This window comes from Ipomoea nil, unplaced genomic scaffold (genome assembly GCF_001879475.1).
Source record: "Ipomoea nil cultivar Tokyo-kokei standard unplaced genomic scaffold, Asagao_1.1 scaffold2647, whole genome shotgun sequence".
Taxonomy (NCBI): domain Eukaryota; kingdom Viridiplantae; phylum Streptophyta; class Magnoliopsida; order Solanales; family Convolvulaceae; genus Ipomoea; species Ipomoea nil.
In genome coordinates, this window is record NW_017619075.1 from 3,977,537 (window position 1) to 3,989,652 (window position 12,116).

At 33.9% G+C, this 12,116-nt stretch overlaps 1 long non-coding RNA gene and 1 pseudogene across 1 annotated transcript; one reads left to right on the top strand and one right to left on the bottom strand.

The window, feature by feature from the left end:
• Positions 1–2,214: 2,214 nt before the first annotated feature.
• On the top strand, positions 2,215–4,327 carry LOC109154464. The gene is made up of 3 exons (XR_002049698.1): positions 2,215–2,358; positions 3,279–3,690; positions 4,043–4,327. It is a non-coding gene; the product is annotated as an uncharacterized LOC109154464 (long non-coding RNA).
• Positions 4,328–4,919: 592 nt separating this feature from the next.
• LOC109154445 lies at positions 4,920–7,996 on the bottom strand (annotated as a pseudogene).
• Between the last annotated feature and the right edge of the window lie 4,120 nt (positions 7,997–12,116).

A 12,116-nucleotide genomic window follows, 5' to 3' on the forward strand; every position in this document is an offset into this window, starting at 1 on the left:
AGGTTTGTGTTTTCCTTGTGAACTTTTTTTGCAACGAGTTTTGTTTTTCCCATTTTTACATCCCTACATTGGAAATGTAAATTTGATTTGTGGAAAATTGATGAAAGAGCATTTAAGTTGTTGATAGATTGCTTGTGCTTACTTCCTATGAAAGCTAGATTAAGTTCTTCACAGATTCCTTGTGCTTGCTTGCTTCCTGTGAAACATATGGTACCTTCCTATTAAGGCTAGATTAATTTATTTTTAAGCATTATTTTTTTGAGAGTTAATTTTTCAATTATTTTTAAGGTGTCTTCGTTCATTGTTTTTATGTGGAATCTCTACGCAACTCCTTATATTTATTTGTTAGATTATTAGAAGTTTTTCCATTAATTCATTGATTCTGCTTTTTAAGTTTCCAGTTTTAATTTTGATAACTTAGAAGGTTTTAGTGGAGCTATTAGAGAAATTTTCTTATCAATTTCAGCTTTCTGACCAGTTTTATTTATGGTGTTTTTCAGCTTTAATTTATTAGTTTGTGTGTGGTACATAGTTTTTGTGGCCCAATGTTCAAACTATGTAGTATATACCTGTCTAGCTAAAGCAGTAGCAACCAAATTTGATGATTCTTATGAGTGCTTCTGCAAGTAGTGATGAGGATAAATCCTTAACAGGATTGCTTGATTTATCTAACGCTAATTTTTGTGCATTTTTTTTAGTTTTGGGATCATTTCCTAGTAGTTTGAGAATATTTTGTTGGCCAAGTTACTATGTCCTAAATGTTTTTTACTCATGATTCCTTTTTGGAGATTATGGGTTCAAGTTATATTGTGATGAATTTCTTAAGGTTTTTTAATTATGATTAGGAAAAGATAGTCTATGCTTACTTATGATCAGAAAGTAATAATGCTTAGACAATTATTATTATTATTATTATTATTATTATTATTATTTAAAATTCTGTTATCTAAATTCAGAATAAGTTAATTATGCACTTCATCAGCCAAAATGCTTGTTATTAACCTCTAAAAATTATTATAACCAGTGATTGTGATATCCGCAATTAATGCTCACCTCTTTCTTCTCTTCTAGGTATCCAAGATCAAATCACCACCAATTTTATCAAATCTATGCTGTCCGACCATAATTGACTCAACAATTCTTGAATCGAATTCTTCACAGCAGCATTAGTAACTTATATAAGTATATAAAAAAGTGCATGAGGTTTAGTTTTTGTATGTATATGTTGCCTTTAAATAAAACACCAAAGGGTTTACTATGTGGACAATTTCATACATAGTATCTCAGAAATAGTAGTTTAGAAGGAGATACATCTATTTTTTGAGTAATATATTTGTTGCTATATGGAGTAGCTTACAATTTAATTCTTATTGAATATCCTTACCGTAACAATGAGTTAATATTCAAATTTGTCCTCGACTATAGTGGTTTTTCTCAATTTCGTCCTAAACGACTTTGGTGACCTAATATAGTCCCAGACTTTTGTGTTTCGCTCAATTTAGTCCTCCGTTTGTTATTCCGTCAAATTGATGTTAAATAAAGAGACAATTCAATACTATCAATATTGACATCTCTTTACTTTCAACATGCGAAGTGAGAAATCTCTCTTTCTTGTACGAATTACACTGAGAATTACTCCCAGGCCTACGAATCAAATTTTATATTCGTAAATTTATGAGTGATTCTGGGAGTAATTCGTTTTTAAAAAATGGATTTCACACTTCACATGTCTATGAGTAAAGAGATGTCAATATTAAAATTACTGAATTGCCTATTTATTTAACAACAAATAGACGGATTAACAAATAAGAGATTAAATTGAGCAAAAACACAAAAGTCTAGGACTAAATTGAGAAAAAACACAAAACTCTGGGACAACACTAAGTCACCAAAGTCGTTTAGGACAAAATTGAGAAAAACCACTATAGTTGAAGACTATTTTGGGTATTAATATATGACTATATGTGCCTCATTTGCGTGAAAATCACCATTCCATTGGAAAAAAACAAAAAAAAAAATGTGAAATCAAATAAAATATTAACAATTGGAATTTGGACAATATTAGCCGGTCTTTACTGTGTAAAATTATTTTATTAAAATATAATTTTCACCAAAAGTTTGTATTTGGCGTCCTCCTAAGTCTTGTACACAAAATTAAACAAAAGAGACCGTAGTCTGTCTTCCTAAGTTTGTATTTGACGAATCTGACGACATCTGCTGAGGAATCCGACAAAGCTGCTGACGAGGGTTCCGCCTCCCTTGCGATAGTCGCCGACCAGTTTGCAACCGCTGATGAATTCGACGAAGTTAGGGCTCTGACTCAGCTGCGATAGCCGCCTACCAGTTCGCCCACCAACGGTAAGTGTTTTTTAATTGTCATCTATATTTGTATAATTATTTTTTATTAGAATTTTTTGACAGTGTCTAGTTTTCCTTTAACAAAGATATCTAAACTGCTCTGGAGTTGTTTAGCTAATTGTGTTGAATAATATATTAGAGCTAAAATGTAGTACCAATAGGAGGCTTGATTCAATCAACATCATTGTTGAAGAATGCAAGGTGTGCACTTGTGTAAAATTCAGTATCAGTATGATGATACTATCTGCACTTACTTTGTAGTACTGCTCCAAAAGGACTATAAGATGTTTGATTGGGATAATATCAATTGGTGTACTAGGAGACCACAAATGGATTTCCTTCTTGTTCTCTTACACCTTGGACGACCAAATGGCCAATCTTCCTTTCTTAAGAAGGAAGGAAACATGAAATCTGGTGAATATGCAGATAGCTTTTTGAACATAAACTTGTGATTTGGATAATAATAGACACATTTGATAAATGGACTAATCTAGAATAATTGGATAATAAACTAGTGAATATGCTCTCAGATAGTATGTATGTACAATGTTAGATGGATAAATTGACTGATCTAGAATAATTGTTTAATTTTTTGACACTCGGTCTTTTTTCACATCATGCTTAAGCAGCCTTGCCCTTGAATGAGTCAGAACACTGCACTTTCACTTGATACTCTTGGACACTCAGTCTTATGTACATTGTTTGTTGCTTTACAGAGTGCAACATGCATGGTTCTAACTTTATATATATATATATTTCCTGTTAAGATTTGTATACACTATTAATTTTCTAATTTTGGACTCTAATCTCCTTGTATTGTATCACATTTTATAGCAAATTTGGACAAAATCTTAGCATTCTATTTATATTTGGATGTTAAGGAACATTAAGGTGCTACATTGTGTTGTTGGTTCTTTCAGGCTCGTGAGTTTTCAAATGAACTCCGTATCAGTACTAAGGCACCAAAAGCTCCAACTGTATGGCTTGAAGGTTCAGGTTCCACTTAGAGTCTAACCAGTGTAGACACTTGTGTAGTTTCAGAAGCATACTCTAAAATGCTTACAGTATTTGTCCCACTACTGGTGGATGGGGTTATCCTTCAAACTCTATCTTTTACTATGGGGTTTTTTACCATGTGCTTGCATGTGTAAACTTATGTTTTGATTGGTGCCATCCAATTATGCTTTTCCTTGTCTATTTCTATAATTGCAGAGTTTTTTCTTTGGACATTTTATGTGCTTTGAAGTTCCTACACATGGCAATAAAACTGGGCATGGTGATGATGTGATGATTTAGGCATCATGGACATTGACAATAATAATAACATAGCTGGTACTTACTCTCTTCTTATTTTGGCTTTGTTTCCGGGATATGTATATAATGTCACTAAACTCTTGAGAGACAAGGAGGTGATTCCCAGCAAAGACACTCTAGACCATCTAATGATACATCTGAGATGTTGAGGATGGTTGGGGCTTTAAAAGAGAATATATCTCTGTGGATCTTGCCTGATCTGCAGATTGTACCCAGTGATGGGTTGCTATGATGGGCTGCCTCTGAGGGTTACAGCATTGGTTGGGGACTAGCAGCAGGGATGAAGCCATATGGCAGACCTGCTGTGCAGATATCTGGAGGCTGATCTGCAGTTCTACTGCAGAAATGAGGCCTTTTATTCTTTTTGCAGGTGAGAAAGAAGATGAAGCTGGAATATGAAGCAGTAGGAGGTGATCGATCTTTTGGAATCAAGATTGAAGAAGCAGATTGTAATTTGATGAAGGTCATGGCCTTTCACTCTTAATTGCATTGTTCTTAGGGCGTTTCATGACCACCCTTAGTGTTTTCTTAGGCCGAATGGCCTTGTATTGATGTTAGGCCGAATGGCCTTTGTGGATGTTAGGCCCGGATGGCCTTGTTAAACTCTTGTGAGCCATAGCTCACTTTTGGGGCTGTGGCATCTTTGTAAAAAATATCGAGGAATATGTAAGTCAAATTGATGAAAATTTATATAGTATGCTTGATTATATTGTAGAAATCTCCCCAACTGGCCCTACTTCCAAAATTTGTCATATGTCCATATAGAAGCTAAGCATTTGAATAGTTGGTGAAAGTCTGAAACCAAAAAAAAAAAAACACACTCATTATTGCAGCAATTTACTTCAATTTCATAGCAGTTGGATTACAGCAACTTCAATTCCAATTAAGCTACTCTTAGTGGCATCTATTTTCAATTCCTATTCATTCACAGAAAATGTATGCTTCCTTCACTCTCCCTCTCCCTTGCAGAACACACACACACACACACACACACACACACACACACACACACATATATATATATATATATATATATATATATACAACGTATAGTATAGTACGTAATTAAAGTTCAGAGCAGTTGGATTACAGCAACTTCAATTCCAATTAAGCTACTCTTAGTGGCATCTATTTTCCTATTCATCCACACAAAATGTATGCTTCCTTCCCTCTGATCTCCCTCTCCCTTGCAGAACACACATATGCATATGCATATATCTACAACGTACGTAACTTAGCTATACAAGTCAGTCTTCATTAGCTGTTGCAGTAGAGGTTGGAAATTGGTCGGATCCAGAGGAGGCACCGCTAGTTCCTGCCTCAGCAAAGCGTAATTTAGATTGTTGCAGTATTTGAGCAAATGTGTCTTCATTAGCTGTTGCACTAGAGGTTGGAAATAGGTCGGATCCAGAGCTAGTTCCTGCCTCAGCAAAGCGGAATTTAGATTGTTGCAGTGTTTGAGCAAAGGCTTCGTATTTGTCATACTTCATTGATTCCTTAATCTCTGCAACTTCATCCCTTTCAATATCCTGCAACAAGATATATAGAATGGAGTTTCCTCACATAACAACAACTAATCTCTTTCAACACTCTCTTCAACTTAGATTGTTCTTATTTTAAATCAATGCATGGGACAAAAAATAATACATGAGTTGCAAGCTCATCAACTGTTAAGGCTCTTTCCAACTTATTTAAGATTTCACTCATTGTCGGCCTATCTCTGCCATGTTGCTTCACACAATCTACTGCTACGTAACCTATGTACGTGATTGCATCAATCTCGAATGGTGTCGGAGGAGGAACTCGACGGTATAAAATCCTAGCAATATTATCTTGTTGTATGTACGGAATAACATAATTCACTAAATTCCTTGCCTCCCCGTCTTCACTGTTATGAATGGCTTTCTTTCCCAATAGCAGCTCCAGGAGTACTACTCCAAAATTGTACACATCGCTCTTCGTAGTTAATACTTGCATCATATAATAATCGGGATCCAAGTACCCCATCGTACCCGCTGCTTGTAATGAAAGGTGAGACTTATCATCTTGAGGTCCCATTAAGGACAACCCAAAGTCGGACACCTTTGCAGTCCAAGTGTTGTCCAGCAATATGTTGGATGACTTGATGTCGCGGTGGATGACTTGCGGCACAGCATACGTATGGAGGTACTCAATCCCTCGGGCTGCATCTAAGGCGACGCGAATCCGCGCGGTCCATGACATGAGCACTGGGCTTTCAAGCCTATGGAGTTGATCATGAAGTGTGTCATTTTCCATGTACTCAAAAACTAGCAACCTCTCATTTTTATCCTCACAATACCCCAATAGCCTCACTAGGTTCTTGTGATGGAGCCTTGACAAAAACTCTAGCTCATTGAGGAAGGCACTGTCCTTGTCCTCCTGCCGGTATCTTATGCCGCCGCCAAACTCAGCCCTCTTGATGGCCACTCTCCGCCCATCTTCCAGTATCTCATGATACACGGATCCAAAACTACCTTTACCAATTCGATGCTCATCAGAAAAGTTATTCGTAACTTGTTGCAACACTTGTAGAGTAAACTCTTCTAAAATCCTAGTAGTTACCATACTTACCAATTGGCTGGGCCTTTCTTCCAAGACCGCCTCTGCTTCTTCCTCGTCTAACCAGCCTCCTGTTAGGGAATAGGTAACGGATAAGAGCTAATACAACTATCAAAGAAACAGTGCATCCCACCACAAGAAATGCCACATATTTTGCATCCCAATGACTGCGTTTTCCACTGGCCGAAGACGGTGACGGTTGTGAAGGTGCATTCTGAGTAAAAGTATCAACAATACACGGCTTACATATTACTTTGTCAAAAACCTTATGATTAAAATCCAAAAGGGCATTTCCCCAACAATACAACATTGCATTCTCCTCCAGCACTCCGCAAAACACTGTTTCTCTTGCTGCCAATGCTAAGAAATGCCTGCCCTCCAACTCTTGAGGGATGCTAAAATCATTTTCTCCCCAACAAATTACGGTTCTGTTAAACCATCTTATAGCGCATCCCCTATTGTCTCCCAAGGCAAGACTAACAAATTCGCCCTCCGGCATTTCTTCGGTCATATCTCCCCAGCAATCCAACCGCTCATCCAGCAAAATAGCGCACGCGTAGTGCGAACCTGCGGCCAAATCAAAGTAAGTCCCTTTGGGGGCATGTTTGGTGACCTTTGAATCACTCCCCAGGCACTGAACTTTGCCTGAATCGCGCAACCCACAAACAAAATCTTGACCCAATGCGAGATTCGTGGTGAGGGAACTCTGGCCATTGGACTGGCGAAACTCCGGCCATTGCCAGCACTGAATGACCCCAGAAAAGTCCACAATTCCACAAATGTGGGAATTCCCGGAACCAAGATCAACCAATTTCGGGCCGTTGTAGATTCTCTTGTACGCCACCTCAGTCCCGTTTACTGAAAATCTCCAACATTCCATGACGGAAAAGGGTGAAGAAAAAGAAAAGGTATAAGAACAGAGGAAACCATTTCCACCCACAAGCCTAGAGTAAGAAACAGAGGGGTTTAGAGGAATCCGAACACTTCCCGCCGGAAAGCTCGTGCATTTGAGGGATGAAGAACCCAGCGGGCGAGAAGCAGGCCCGGATTTTAGGCTGTGCAAGCTGGGCTACCGCACAGGGCCCCAAATTTTAGAGGGGTCTTAAATTTTAGAAGCTCAATATTTTATTTTTACCTAGTTAGTTTAGAAATAAAAATTAAAAGTTTTTAATTAAACCTAAAAGGCTTTATAAAAAAATGGTAGGAACATGTATTTATTATATTTTAACTTTGAGGCCTAGTGAACCTTGTGCACACTATTATTATTATTATTCCATAATATGTCTATTTTTACTTGTGCGTTGCACGGAAAAGATTTGTTATAATCTTTAAATTATAACAACGAATATTATATAGTGCAATTGATGAAATGAGTTGTATCGATTATGTTTCTTTATGTTATCATTGCTTGAATTCGAGCAAATAATTACCCAATTATCCGTGCAGTGTGCGTGCGATGCACAGATAATTTTTTTGTGTTATATATTTTGATAATAAAATTATGGTATTAGTTTTAAAGATTTTAATTTTGGTAGTGCCTTATTTATTTACTCGAACAGGGCCACAAAAATCTAAAAACCGGCCCTGGTGAGAAGGACCCTGCACCAATGAACATATGAGCAGCGTTTGGTTACCGGCTTGAGATATTGCGACTGTGGAAAGGGGGCGAACATAAGGGAGCAAACAAAGGGCTGATTGAGAGAAGAATAAGAAATGGAACATGTTTGCGGGAAGAAGAGCCATGGAAATGCTCTCTTGGTCATACGAAACAGAGGCATTACTGGATGTGGAGAGAGATTAATAAATGTTGTGATGATGTTTTGATAAAAAAGGGTGTCTGGTCTAGGAGAGAATCAAAACAAAGCTTACCGGAACTGGGAAAGATGAAGATGAAGTGTGTGAGGATGACTGCTCCTTTTGTTTTTTTTTTTTTGAAAAATATGACTACGCTCATTCTTTAGTCTTTTACCTACATTCATTTGAGAATTTCTCACACTCACACTATAATATGGTGTGTAAACTTTGATAAATGTTCGAACTCTCTTGATTGAAAAAAATTAATTTTAACTAGCATTTTATCTCTTTTTTTTTTTTTTTTTTTTTTTTTTTTTTTTTTTTTTTTTTGTTTAAACAAGCATTTTGTCTCTTAATTGAATTGACTCTGTAAATAAAAATTCCTCAGAGTATAATACAGGTCTAAATGTACCTTCTACAGTTATTGTCATGAGCTAAGAGCCTAAGAGTTTAAATTATAGAAAAAGCTTCCAAATTTAAGTTTCTAGGCTACATACTCTTTTACATTTAAGACTTCTATTAATGGTTGGGTTAAATTAGCTACTTTGAGATAGTTAAATAGGAAAATATGGGAAATATTATTGGTTTATATTTGAAGAAAAAATGACTATATCATTATCATTTAGGGATCAAAAGTATTATATTTCATATATATAGTATATTTGGTTTTGTTGTGATTCATGTCCCTTGATCAAATGCATGCACATGGATCATCAACGTATCAATTTTGTCATGGATTAATATTTGATGCACCGTGGATGTATAGATGCTATACACCGACAGTGAATGAGATGCCACATCATTAAAAAAAATAGTCAATATTGACCGGGTTCTTTTTTACAGAATATTTTAAACTTGTATTTTATATTAGTAAACTCTTTTATTTCTAATTAACAAAATATATCTACTTTCCAAATCATATTTATTACTTAATTAGAGTAAATTTCAATGTTGGTTCTGTGACTATAGGGGTCTTGTGCACTCCACGACTTTCAAACGTGTTAATTTAGTACCTTCACTATATAATTTTTATCAATTTTGGTCATTCCGACCAAATTGTCGACCAAATTTTGTTGAAAAAACTTAACTCATCAATTAGTGTTTAATGCGAGGGACAATTCGTCTTTTGAAGTGGTGCAGTAGCTCCTTGCGTATTAATCACACGTATAGCCAAACGTTAATTTTATTTATAATTTCAATGATTTAAAAATCTAGCTAAAAAACTTTAGATAATAGGTTAATCGGAAAAAAAAAATTAGTTCAATTAACTGTTACAGTTTTAAAAATTTCAGTTAATTTGGCAATACAAAAGTCATTTACATTTATTGATACAATAAATAAAAGAAATTTAAATTTACTGATAAGAATATAGTGCAACATTCAAAATTTAAAGAATTTCAATCGTCAAAGATAATATTATTGTCTTCTGTAAAAGATGCAACAAATACATATTATTTAATATTAGACTACTGCGAATTCATTTAGGTATTTTAGGTTAGAATAATACAATTTACAAATAATAAATGTATATAAAAAGTTACACATAATTTAGTACAGAAAACTTGTACTTTCCTAACGTATTATATGCTTTCCAAAATTGGTTATTGCTTTGGGTTCATATAAAGGCCGTGTTTGGTAAAAAAAATTGGCCTATAGGCCAATTTTAAATTATTTGACAATTATTAATTGTTTGATTTAGTTAAAATATCAATATAAGTGTTTTGTTAATTAGCTTTTTGCAACTCCAAAATTCTAAAATTCAAAAAGCTATTCCAAACAATTTTTTCAATTAGTTTTTTTTAGAAAAGAAATTATACCAAATAGCTATCAACTATCAGCTAATTTAACAAACACTTTTCGACAACAGCTAATATTATCAACTAATTATACCCTATAATTAACACATTCAGCTAACAGCTAACAACCATTTACCAAAAAAGGACCAAAGTATTACTGCTTCAATTTTTTTTTGATTAGTGAGTTATTAAGTAAATAATAAATAGTATGCGTAAGGACTGCTCATTGCAACGTTCGCCAATTGTTATATCGTGCACCAGAACGCACAATGTATTGTGCACCCTAAAAATCTCCTATTTTGCATGTACATAATTATATAGTAGAATGTACATAAGCTCCTAACATAATACAAATAATAACATCATACGTAAACTCTTAACGTAATATACATGAACTCTTAACATAATACACATGAACTCTTAGAGTTAATTTCACTTTTGATCCTATGACAATTTGGGTGTTGTCAATTTGAGTCCACAACTTTCAAAACTAATAGTTTAGTACCATAACTATTCAATATTTATCAGTTTTAGTCAGTCAAGTTAAATTGTCGGTCAATGTCGCTGAAATATTTTAATTCAGTGTTAAAATGAAAGCTAATTTGTGAACCACTGTTTGAAGTAATACAGAGGATGTGGGATACAGATAAAAATTGGTGACTATTGGCTGCGAATTGGCCGGACTGACTAAAATTGAAAAAAAAAAATTGAATAGTTAAAGTACTAAATTGTTAGTTTTGAAAGTTGTGGATAGAAATTGACAACACACTAATAATCATAAGACCAAAAATGAAATTAACTCTAAACTTTTAACATAATACACAAAGTTGTGGATAGAAATTGACAACACACTAATAATCATAAGACCAAAAATGAAATTAACTCTAAACTTTTAACATAATACACATACGCTCTTAGAGCGCATTAAGCATTGTGCACCCTGGTGCACAATATAATTTGCCAACTTTCGCAAATCGCACTTATTATAAAAAGGTACGTTTATTTAGTCAGTTTTCAAATTTGAAGTACATATTGGTCTGTTTTCAAAAAATAAAAACTAAAAAGAGTACATATTGGCATATGAGATTGATGATGTGAAATTCTGTCATGTTAAGCGATCTGCGAATTGTGCTGCCCACACTGTTGCTAAGGAGGCCTTTTCTGTGTCAGGTTGCGGTGAGTGGTTAGATGAACCACCTGCCTATGTTGTTAACATTCTTCTTGCCGATTTAATGAATTAAGTTATTCTTTTCAAAAAAAAAAGTACATATTGGTCTAGGGTGGACTAGTGACGTGTGTAATTAATTTTTTAAAAAATTAAAACAGTAAAAATAATTAAAAAATATCTTTAGTCACGTAAGAATTCAAAATATTTTTCTTAATAGTAATTACTAGTTGTTACAATTGAATAATGTCCAATAAATAAAAAAAGTTTGTAAAATTAATTAAACAAAATAAATAAACAAACACATAAATTATATAAATATTAAAAGATGAAATTTTAATTTTGATGATAAGAAATATTATTATCTAATATAAATTTTTAAAACAAAATGTATTGAACATAGTGTGTATTGTGTATTTAAAAATTTGTAGTTTTATGTAATTAAACTATTCTTTTCTTTAATTATCTTTTCGGTATTTGAATAAAATACACTTTAATTTGTCATTAGCTAAGAGTTTAAATTATAGAAAATACTTCCAAATTTAAGTTTCTAGGCTACATACTCTCTTACATTTAAGAGTTCTATTAATGGTTGGGTTAAATTAGCCACTTTGAGATAATTAAATGGGAAAATATGGGTAATATTATTGGCGTGGAATAATCTGCATTCAGAAAATGAGTTTTTTATATAAAGAAAAAAAAATTAAGCATGCACAAATGCACAATAACAACTTTATTTTTAAAGAAAAAACACAAATTATTTCAGAGAACTCAATGTAATAGCAAAAATATCACATTATCCCATAATTACATATTGTTCACACATCTATCGTGAAGAAACTAGCACAGCATGGAACCCTAACAATCATAAAACTTTTAGGCACTGTTCGGTAAAATAGTTGTTAGTTGATAGCTGTTAGCTGATTGTGTTAATTAGATGATATAATTAGTTGTTAGCTTATAGCTGTTTGGTATAATTTCTTTTTTCAAAAAGCTAATTGAAAAAGTTGCTCGGAGTGACTTTTTGAATTTTAACCTTTTGGAGTTGCAAGAAGCTAATTAACGAAACATTTATATTGATATTTTAACTAAATCAAACAATTAACAGT